Source organism: Pseudophryne corroboree, chromosome 1 (genome assembly GCF_028390025.1).
Source record: "Pseudophryne corroboree isolate aPseCor3 chromosome 1, aPseCor3.hap2, whole genome shotgun sequence".
NCBI classification, from domain to species: Eukaryota; Metazoa; Chordata; class Amphibia; order Anura; family Myobatrachidae; genus Pseudophryne; species Pseudophryne corroboree.
In genome coordinates, this window is record NC_086444.1 from 664,042,353 (window position 1) to 664,053,767 (window position 11,415).

General features: G+C 42.1%; 1 protein-coding gene and 1 pseudogene across 1 annotated transcript in view; both read left to right on the forward strand.

The window, feature by feature from the left end:
- The window catches only part of UGCG (UDP-glucose ceramide glucosyltransferase), a 151,749-nt gene extending 149,625 nt beyond the window's left edge, over positions 1-2,124 (forward strand). Inside the window, exon 9 of the mRNA XM_063914694.1 lies at positions 1-2,124. This exon is cut by the window's left edge and continues 540 nt beyond it. The gene's annotated coding sequence lies outside the window, so the exon portion shown is untranslated.
- Positions 2,125-5,298: 3,174 nt separating this feature from the next.
- Positions 5,299-5,417, forward strand: LOC134944130 (5S ribosomal RNA; annotated as a pseudogene).
- Positions 5,418-11,415: the final 5,998 nt, after the last annotated feature.

The window sequence follows — 11,415 nt, forward strand, 5'->3', positions numbered from 1 at the left end:
CAATACATCACACTGACACTCCATCCTCTTAATTCCTCATTTCTTAAATGACTGACTCCTTTACTGGAGGTTTTACATACTGTTTGGCTACCTCATGCTATTGCTGCAGAGTAAATATAATCATCAGTAGGTCACAATTGTATGTGAATTTTAATAGGTAATGTTACATCTGCAAAGAAAAAAGTTTTTAAAGACTATCAGTTAGTTATATAGTGCAGCCATTTTGTGAGCTGAATCAGAATTCATGAGAATGCAGCCCACTAACGAACTAGGAACCAGTGATGGCACTGAGGCACAAGGCACTTCTTGATCTATAATATCACAAGTTCCTTCTAAATTCATTTTCATTAATATTGACTCCGCTCACTAAAAAGCTGAAGTAGACAGAGAAACTTTAATCTGGATTTTGTATTGTTAAAAAGATGGATTGTCTTCCTACCTGTTGCTGCAATGAACCAAAGGTAGACTGTTTGACTGCTCCTTATGGCTAGCCATGCTCTTAGAGATTGTTGCTAACCTGTCCTTTTTGGGACCCTCTGTAATCACAATGCTGTAATTAGCCTTTACCTCCAAACTTCCTCCTGGTGAGGTGTTGTTTTTTTGTTTTTTTTTTGTGTTTTTTATCTTTGCTCTTGCCTCCCCACACTTGAAAGGGTTTTTTGTTGTTTTTATACTTAGTTTTGTTTGGCCTGTTTCTCTTTATATGTCTAATAAAATGCAGATTAGAAAGCAGTTCACACATTTACCTATTTTCTTATTCCACATAAAATTGCTAAAACTTGTCATTTTTGTGACATGTATTTAGTACCTTTTTAATGCATGTATAATATTCAAAAGAGAATCACAGTAAATATTGTAAATATATATTTAAATGTATACAGAGTAAAAAAAAAAAAAAAAAGACCTTTGTCGCAACTGAAGAGCTGAACACAGTCTTAATTTATTAGCTATCAAACATGTCTACTGTTTGGTTGTATGCTTTTATACAGTTGAAACTAGTGGGTTTTTTTTTGTTTTTTTTTCTGTTCTAGTATATAACAACTTTAAAAGAAAATATTGTGCAAGTTGTAAATGCATGCTGTATATTATTCCTGCAATCCTGATTGTTTGTAGTTGTTACCAATCCTCAAGTCTAGTTAACTGTGAAGCTCTGGTGAACTGGGCGTACGTTGGTTATGTACATGCACGCTGAAGAAGTGAACAGGATATGCATAAGCCTTTAATTTGTGTATATGTATTCAATTCTGGTTTTGTCACCCCATCTCCCTTTGTGGTATTGCCGCACTGGCTAGTGTAATGGATTCTTTCATGCTAACTTACACTAAGCACAGCATATGCCAGAGAACTTAATCTGTTTATGAAAGCAATAATTACCATTATTTGGGCACTTAGCTTTACCTTACTGAGCCTATCTATATCCTTATTTTGCCCAAATGTTCATACTTCCAAAAACTATTCTCTGGCCAAAACCAATCTAGCCAGCTTAATATTTTGCCTTATGACATCATGATTTTGGTTGGAAGGGCATCTGTTCTGAACAGGTGGGGTGAGGCTTTTGTTGCATGTTCGCATTCTTTACATGAATCAGGGAAATAGTTTCCTGAGGAAATGGCACATTGCAGGCCAGTCTAGTTGTGACCCACATGAGCTGTCCATCAATTGCTCTTTTATTTTGTTACACATTTTTGTATTTTTTATTTTGTTTTGTGTGTTCTGTGGAGTTTGGTTAATGCCGTTCATTACGCTGCTATCCCCAGTGCTATCTGGAAGCTCATCCGTTTAAGCAGTGTGTATAAAAAATACAGGCTGAACAGACCTTTTTATGATCTCTAGGTATGACAGTGACGTTTTGCACTTCTTGTACATCTGCTTATGAAGCAAAAGTGGAGCTTCCCAGAAGGAAACAGTTGAAGATGAGGGTTTTTTGGAAACTTTGATTTTAGCACTCCTGAGGGCATCATAAGCAGAATATTTGAATTCCAAATACTGTGTTAATTTAAAGTGGTCTTAAAGTAGATGCAAATGAGGAAATGTATAGGATATTTTCAGTGTTTATTTAAAAAAAATTATAATTGTTTCTTGTTCTTTGTTCAAAAAAATAAATAAATTTTGATTATAATCAAAGTTTGAACGTCTGGTACTTTGTCATCACTGAGTTCATGGATTACAAATAAATGACTACAGACCCTTCTAGTAATGTAATATTCGTCTGCTCTTTGGAAATATCATGAGCCGTAATACCACAGGAACATTTTTATTTCAGATGTTTCCATTATAGGAAATGGGCAGTTTCCTGTAACGAAGATCTTATCAGGCAATGGTGAGCGCATGCTTTTAGAATAAATGTTAACACAATGTAGGTTAAGTCCTTGAATAATTATACATATATTTTTGTTAATCTGTAAGACTACTAGTATATTGATGCTCCATGTAGGTGTTATATGGTCTACATACAGTATGTATCTGTATGGAATCGTAAATCCTTGCAAACTGATGGATTGCCATTAAATATATAATTTAACAGTGCATACTATCTGTATGGCAGCAAATACAGTCCATTTCCTTTTCAGAACTCACATGGGATTGATTCAAACAATGCCAATAACTTTGTTTTTGAAATCCCAGTAACATTGAGAAAATACAGAAGGATGTAATGTGGTCCTGTGTTCTCAAGAGAAGAGCCATTAGATTCATTGTAGTATGGGGTGGGAAACAAGCACTTTTCATACTTTATGACAAGTGCTTGTTCCAGAAAGCTTCTATTCATGTTTGTTTATTTATTTTATTTATTTATTAACAGTTTCTTATATAGCGCAGCATATTCCGTTGCGCTTTACAATTAGAAATTGTTCCCCAGCCTACTGCTCTCCACATAAAATGTAGCAGATGATTAGCATTTGGGGGTATGGGTCGTTGGATAGACACAACTTAGGTCAACAGTCATTAGGTCGACCATGGATGGTAGACATGCATTACGTCAACAGGGGACAATAGGTCGGCATGGTTATTAGGTCATGTACTGGGTTGACAGGCCAAAAGGTCGACATGGGTTTTTTGACTTGTTTTTGGCTTTTGTTTGCTTCGTAAAGTGATGAGGAACCCCAATTAGTGCACCGTGTCCCCTCACATGGCTCGCTTTGCTCATAGTCCACGTGGCTCGTTAAGTATGAAAATCCAAAAGGAAAAACTCATGTCGACCTTTTGACCTGTCGACCTAATGACCATGTCGACCTTCAGTGGTCAACCTAATGACTGGCGACCTAAGCTGTTTCGACCTAACGACCTATCCCACATTTGGCCCAGCATTGCAGTATGTTTTAGTCTTAAATGCTTCCTAATCTGATTGAATCTTTGTGTTTAACCGAGTTCATCCTCCAACCACACCAACAGGCCCATGTGATACCGGGAATGATCTGCTGGATCGTCCCATGGGTCATTCTGCCGAATCTAATCTATGGATTATTATCTGACAGTGCATATGGCCACATTGTGCCTATCACTAGCTACCAAGGATGAGAGTAACAGGCTCAGTCAGCTTGTGACAATCTCTTTCTTTTTTGAAGAAAAAAAAAATGAAGTAAAGTTATCCTGTAAGCATTTAATCTAAAAAAAAAAATTATGGGGAAAATGTATCCATCTAAGAGTAAATATATTGCCTGCAATAACCAATCAGCTTCTAGTTAACACTTATTAAGTACATTCTTTACAATTATGGAAGCTTCTCCAATTGTCTACTTTTATACTCTTAGGGAGGCTTTGTACGTTTTCCCTGTAACTCTTTGAAAAAGCCCTACTGTATCTTCAGTGTATCTTTCTATACATCTCCAGTACAACACATACATTTTAGCCACTTTTCTCAACTAAGGTAAAAAAAAGACATCATATGAAATGGCATCCCGGTCCCCATTATGTCGGCATAGTAAAGCTTTTACATGGATTCAGTCACTATTGCAAAACTTTTCTTAAATCTGGTTTAGTGCCCTCATTTGGGTTAGAGTAACCTGATCAATATAGAAGATCTTGGGTTAGTAGATTTCCAACAAAGTGTAAAATCTGCACAGAATACAATTTAGTATAATGGTTATATAATGTTTGTTAGACCAACATTAAGCTTACTACAAACGGTATATGAATTCAGCAATGGGTTGGTGGTGCTCCCGGAAAATAGTTCTGTAAACTATAACAAAGAGTGTGGTTTTTTATGAGAGCAAAAAGACAAAGGCAGCTATATGTCTCTTCCAGGGCACACTTATGGAAAAAAAAATTTTTTTATAAAATGATGAAATATGAAAAAATGAATACATTAATACTTAACTTTTATGAGATATACTTAAAAGGAGGGGGAGATTTCCTTGATTGAAATAAATTTATTGGGAATAGGGTAACTCCGTTAGGTTCAGCTAGGGTCTGTCAGACTAGCACAATTAAATGAGAGTATAGATTAAATACCTGGATCTGCGACTTCCGGTTCGGGTGTCCGAACTTCCGGTCGCACGGACCGCGGACATCGGCTCCCAGCTCCAGGTTCAGCATCCCCTCTCCCTGGCAGGACAACTTCTACCCACAATTGCGGGACCCCTCGGCACTCACACTGTCCACCAATGCATGGAAGCACTAAGGTTTGGTGTAACACATCCGGCGAGGGTATTTATGCAATTTCCATCTTCCACCAGGGGGAATCTTATTATTTTGTTTAATTGTATCAAATCAACTTCTTTATATATTGAATTAAATAGTATTTACTGGGAACACTCACTGTGATAATAACACCTTGTGAACAGTATTTGCTGGGAATACCCACTGTGAAACCAATATCTTATAAACATTGGGGAAAATTGTGTTTCCTCCCATGAAAGTTGGTATATCCCTAAGATTGCTGAATTATCTTTGAACAGTGACTTTGCTAAAATGTGATATGACCACAGGATATCTACTTTTGGAAACGGATGCTTATTGGAATATTGTGTGCTTTTTCATTGCACCTAATTATTTACACCCAGTATTGGGAATTAATCCCAGTTAGATTACCACATATAAAATGTTTGTGTCCCTCATTGCACTGAATCTTATGCATATAGTACTGGGGATTAATCCCTGTTAGAATATTATATCCATTTACTATACTCACATCACTGCCTGACCCCCTTTGCTCACAGTAGCATAGCAATTAGCATAAATGGGGCTTAATGCTCCGCTCTTATACCAACAACAATTCAGGCATTTATGATGTGTGTAATATAAGTAATGAGTATGAGTACCCGCACACTGGAATTGACTGCACAGACTGGAGATTCACCCACCTACGGTCAAACCGCACTGAGTGTGCCCAATCTCGTTTGATCTTGGAAGCCATACACTGCAGGGCCTGGTCAGTACCCGGTTGGGAGACCACCAGGGAATACTAGGTACCGTAGGTATTTTATTCTCCAGACATTTGGGCACTTCCAGCTTTCTGTGCAGATCCAGGTATTCAATCTATACTCATTTAATTGTGCTAGTCTGACAGACCCTAGCTGAACCTAACGGAGTTACCCTATTCCCAATAAATTTATTTCAATAAAGGAAATCTCTAGGCCATTAATGGGAATAAACAAAATTTCGCACACCTAATTCTTATCGCCTAAAAATTGCAGCATTCATGCTTTGATTAATTTTTTTTGCCTTCTCCCCCTCCTTTTAAGTATATCTCATAAAAGTTAAGTATTAATGTATTCATTTTTTCATATTTCATTTTATTAAAAAAATTTTTTTTTTCATAAGTGTGCCCTGGAAAAGACATATAGCTGCCTTTGTCTTTTTGCTCTCATAAAAGACCACACTCTTTGTTTTAGTAGATTTCCAATCATTCCACAGTCTGCCAGGCCTGACTGCCTCATCTGAAGGTCATATATCCTGGCTTGTATATGACAATGTCTACAACTCAGATCCTGAGTAGGCTTCCTCCAACTCGCCTAAACCAAATGCTTCCAAAGACCTGTTTAATAGGGTTCAGTATGATATACCGGCGGCCAGGATGCTGGCCGTCAACATAACGGCATCCCGGCCCCCATTATGTCAGCAGTGTGGCGAGTGCAAAGAGTCCCCTTGCGGGATTGCCGCGCTCGCCACAGGTTCTATTCCCACTCTATGGGTGTCGTGGACACCCACAAGTGGGACTAGCCCCTGTTAGCCAGGATTTTTGGCTGGCGGCATTGTCAGCGGTTGGTATTGCAGAGCTGTATTCTGATTGCAGGGATACCGACTGCCGGCAGCCTAAATGCATCCAGTTTAATAAAAACACTGGCTAGTTAATAGGACTTGTGGCTAAGTGTCCTTCACATAATCTTAGAAAAGTTGAGATGCTAAGCATGGTTGGTACAAGTAGCTTAACATTAATCCATGGCAGTATCATGTACTAAACTTTCATTATTTGAAATGAAACCTTTTCGCTTGCCTGCACCTCTGTCATTTACAATTATCCAGCTTGGAAGGCTTACTGTGTCGTATTTGAGTAAATTTTATGATCTGGTTTGGTGTGTTTTGTTGACATTCACAATATGGACACCAGAATATCGACACTGACAAAAATGTCAATTGCCTATTTTTAAACCTACCACTAAAATTCAAATTGGAGATAATTCATGTGTTGGCATGTTGAGTGGCCACCACTTTAACCATATTGACATTGACTTGACATTCTGACTACATCTCTTATGAGCAACCATAAATCATGATAGAACTTGTAGTTTCTATTAAAAGCTACATATAGCGGTCTCTGGGTGTACATAAAAAAGCTATCCTGACTCTACTAACCACTATTGTTACAATGGCAAAAAAAGTTAGAATGAATAACTGGATAGTACGTGCTCCCGCTCTCAAGTTCAGTCAAACGTCTTCTCTTACAGTTAATGTACACTGCTCAAAAAAATAAAGGGTACACTAAAATAACACATCCTAGATTTGAATGAATGAAATATTCTTATTAAATACTTTGTTCTTTACATAGTTGAATGTGCTGACAACAAAATCACACAAAAATTATCAATGGAAATCAAATTTATTAACCCATGGAGGTTTGTTTTTGGATTCACACTCAAAATTAAAGTGGAAAAACACACTACAGGCTGATCCAACTTTGATGTAATGTCCTTTAAAACAAGTCAAAATGAGGCTCAGTAGTGTGTGGTGACCTCCACGTGCCTGTATGACCTCCTTACTACGCCTGGGCATGCTTCTGATGAGGTGGCGGATGGTCTCCTGAGGGATCTACTCCCAGACCTGGACTAAAGCATCCGCCAACTCCTGGACAGTCTGTGGATGGAGCGAGACATGATGTCCCAGATGTGCTCAATTGGATTCAGGTTTGGGGAACGGACGGGCCAGTCCATAGCATCAATGCCTTCGTCTTGCAGGAACTGCTGACACACTCCAGCCACATGAGGTCTAGCATTGTCTTGCATTAGGAGGAACCCAGGGCCAACCGCACCAGCATATGGTCTCACAAGGGGTCTGAGGATCTCATCTCGGTACCTATTGGCAGTCAGGCTACCTCTGGCGAGAACATGGAGGGCTGTACAGCCCCCCAAAGAAATGCCACCCCACACCATTACTGACCCACTGCCAAACCGGTCATGCTGGAGGATGTTGCAGGCAGGAGAACGTTTTCCTTGGCGTCTCCAGACTCTGTCACGTCTGTCACATGTGCTCAGTGAGAACCTGCTTTCATCTGTGAAGAGCACAGGTCGTCAGTGGCGAGTTTGCCAATCTTGGTGTTCTCTGGCAAATGCCAAACGTCCTGCACGGTGTTGGGCTGTAAGCACAACCTCCACCTGTGGACGTCAGGCCCTCATAACACCCTCATGGAGTCTGTTTCTGATCGTTTGAGTAGACACATGCACATTTGTGGCTTGCTGGAAGTCATTTTGCAGGGCTCTGGCAGTGCTCCTCCTGTTCCTCCTTGCACAGAGGCGGAGGTAGCGGTCCTGCTGCTGGGTTGTTGCCCTCCTACGGCCTCCTCCACGTCTCCTGATGTACTGGCCTGTCTCCTGGTAGCGCCTCCATGCTCTGGACACTACGCTGACAGACACAGCAAATCTTCTTGCCACAGCTCGCATTGATGTGCCATCCTGGATGAGCTGCACTACCTAAGCCACTTGTGTGGGTTGTAGACTCCGTCTCATGCTACCACTAGAGTGAAAGCACCGCCAGTTTTCAAAAGTGACCAAAACATCAGCCAGAAAGCATAGGAGCTGAGAAGTCGTCTGTGGTCACCACCTGCAGAACAACTCCTTTATCGGGGGGTGTCTTGCTGATTGCCTATAATTCCCACCTGTTGTCTATTCCATTTGCACAACAGCATGTGAAATTGATTGTCAATCAGTGTTTCTTCCTAAGTGGACAATTTGATTTCACAGAAGTGTGATTGACTTGGAGTTGCATTGTGTTGTTTAAGTGTTCCCTTTATTTTTTTGAGCAGTGTATTTTAACAGGCTCCCTTACCAACTATTGAAAGAGGAGTAGTTACATTTCTCATACGTCCTAGAAGATGCTGGGGTCACAATTAGAACCATGGGGTATAGACGGGATCCGCAGGAGACAAGGGCACTTTAAGACTTTCAAAGGGTGTGAACTGGCTCCTCCCTCTATGCCCCTCCTCCAGACTCTAGTTTTAGAATTGTGCCCAGTGAGACTGGACGCACTACGGGGGAGCTCTACTGAGTTTCTCTGAAAAAGACTTATGTTAGGTTATTTATTTTCAGGGAGACTGCTAGCAACAGTCTCCCTGCTTCGTGGGACCAACTTTTAGTGAGTTCAGTGGCTCTGCTTCTGGCTGACAGGACACCATTAGCTCCTGAGGGTACTGATCGCTGGGTACGCCTAGATGCTCACTCCCACAGCCTGCCGTCACCCCCTTACAGAGCCAGAAGTCAGAAGACAGGTAAGTAGCAGAAGAAAAGAAGACTTCTTCTTCAGTGACGGCATTCTGAGGTACCGTGCAGCGAACGGAACGCTGCACGCCATGCTCCCACACACACAGCGGTGCAGGGCGCCAGGGGGTTGCCCTGGGCAGCAAAAAAACTCCTCAATTGCCACTGGCAAGAGGGGACATTAGTGCCAAGGCACTGTCCTAACCCCCTGTCTATATAATTATTTATTAAAATAAGCGAGACAGAAGCACGCCATTAAGGGGGCGGAGCTTCTTCCTCACAGCTCTCTTAGCTCGGCGCCATTTCCTCTCCACAGGGCTGCAGAGACGCTGGTCCTTCCTAACACTGCTGACAAGTATAAGGGTGCAAAACGGGGGGGGGGGGGGGGGATCAGTATAATTTGGTGCAATATATTTGATATTTAAAGCGCTACAGGTCTGAGGCATTTTTTTGTGTTTTCAGACCCGTTAATTTGGCGCTGGGTTGTGAGCTGGCAAATCCCCTTTGTGTCTCTCTGACTGACAGACTTTACTGTGGGTCTGTCCCCTATATGCCCGGTGTGTCTGTGGGTGTTTGGTACACGTGTGTCGACATGTCTCAGGCTGAGTGCTCTTCCCAGGAGGAGGCTGTATTAGGGACACAAACGTCTGTGGGGGTGACCCTGTCGGCACCGCCGACTCCTGATTGGGTATATGTTTTGAATGCTTTGAATGCTAATGTGGCTCTTATTAGTAAGAGATTAGATAAGTCTGAGTCTCAGACCTAGGCATGGAAGAATCTATGGAGGATGTGTTATTACAAGCCCAGGACCCCTCGGGGTCACAAAAACGTACAGACACTGGTACCGACACGTACACTGATTCCAGTGTCGACTATAGTGGTTCCAGATTAGATCCAAAATTGGCAAAGAGCATTAAGTACATGATTGTGGCGGATAAAGATGTATTACATATCACTGAGGACCCTGCTGTTCCTGACAAAAGGGTCTGTATGTATAAGGAAAAGAAACCTGAGATAACGTTTCCTCCCTCTCATGAACTGAACACTCTATTTGAAAAAGTCTGGGAAAGCCCTGACAGAAAGTTTCAGATTCCCAAAAGGATTCCGGTGGCTTATCAGTTTCCCTCCGAGGATGGGGAAAAATGGGAGTCACCCCCACCCCCATTGTAGACAAGGCCCTATCACGTTCGTCTAAAAAGGTGGCTGTCCTGTCACCTTGCACGGCAGCCCTTAAGGACCCTGCGGATCGTAAGCAAGAAACTACGTTAAAATCCATTTATGCGACCACAGGTACGCTACTCAGACCTGTCATTGCATCTGCGTGGGTGAGTAGTGCTATCGAAAAGTGGGCAAATAACTTGTCATCTGATATAGATACCCTAGATAGGGATAGCATCCTCTTGACGCTGGGTTATATCAAGGACGCTGCAGCGTACCTAAAGGAAACTGCAAGAGATATTGGCCTTTTGGGATCAAAAGCCAATGCCATGGCAGTCTCAGCTAGGCGAGCATTGTGGATTCACCAATGGAATGCTGATGCTGACTCCAAGAAAAATATGGATTCTCTACCATATAAAGGTGGTGCCTTGTTTGGTGACGGCCTCGCTGATTTGGTATCTACGGCTACCGCGGGTAAGTCATCCTTTTTGCTTTATGTTCCTCCACAACAAAAGAAAACACACCACTATCAAATGCAGTCCTTTCGGCCCAATAAATACAGAAAAGGGCGAGGTTCTTCCTTCCTTGCTACTAGAGGAAGGGGGAAGAGGTAAAAGATCACCAGCCTTGTCGGGTTCCCAGGAGCAGAAGTCCTCCCCGGCTTCTGCCAACTCCACCGCATGACGCTGGAGCTCCTCTGCGGGAGTCCGCATCGGTGGGGGCACGTCTCAAACTCTTCAGTCAGTTCTGGTTTCGTTCGGACCTGGACCCATGGGTTTTACAAATAGTATCCCAAGGGTACAAACTGGAGTTTCAAGACGTTCCCCCTCGACGATTTTTAAAATCGGCCTTACCAGCTTCTCTTCCGGACGCAATACAAAAGTTGTGTCAAAATCAGGTCATTGTCATGGTTCCCCCATCACAACAGGGAGAAGGCTTTTATTCGAGCCTGTTCGTGGTCCCGAAGCCGGACGGCTCGGTCAGACCGATCCTAAACCTGAAATCCCTCAATTTCTACCTAAAAAATTCAAATTCAAGGTGGAGTCTCTCCGAGCAGTAATCTCCAGTCTGGAGGAAGGGGATTTTATGGTGTTGGTGGGCATAAGGGAATCCTACTTACATGTTCCCATTTATCCTCCGCATCAGGCTTACCTGAGGTTTGCAATTCAGGATTGTCATTGCCAATTTCAGACGTTGCCGTTTGGTCTGTCCACGGCTCCGAGGATTTTCACCAAAGTGATGGCGGAAATGATGGTTCTCCTTCGCAAGCAAGGAGTCACGATTATCCCGTACTTGGACGATCTCATGATAAAGGCGAGATCCAGGGACCAGTTGGTGCAAAACATTGCAC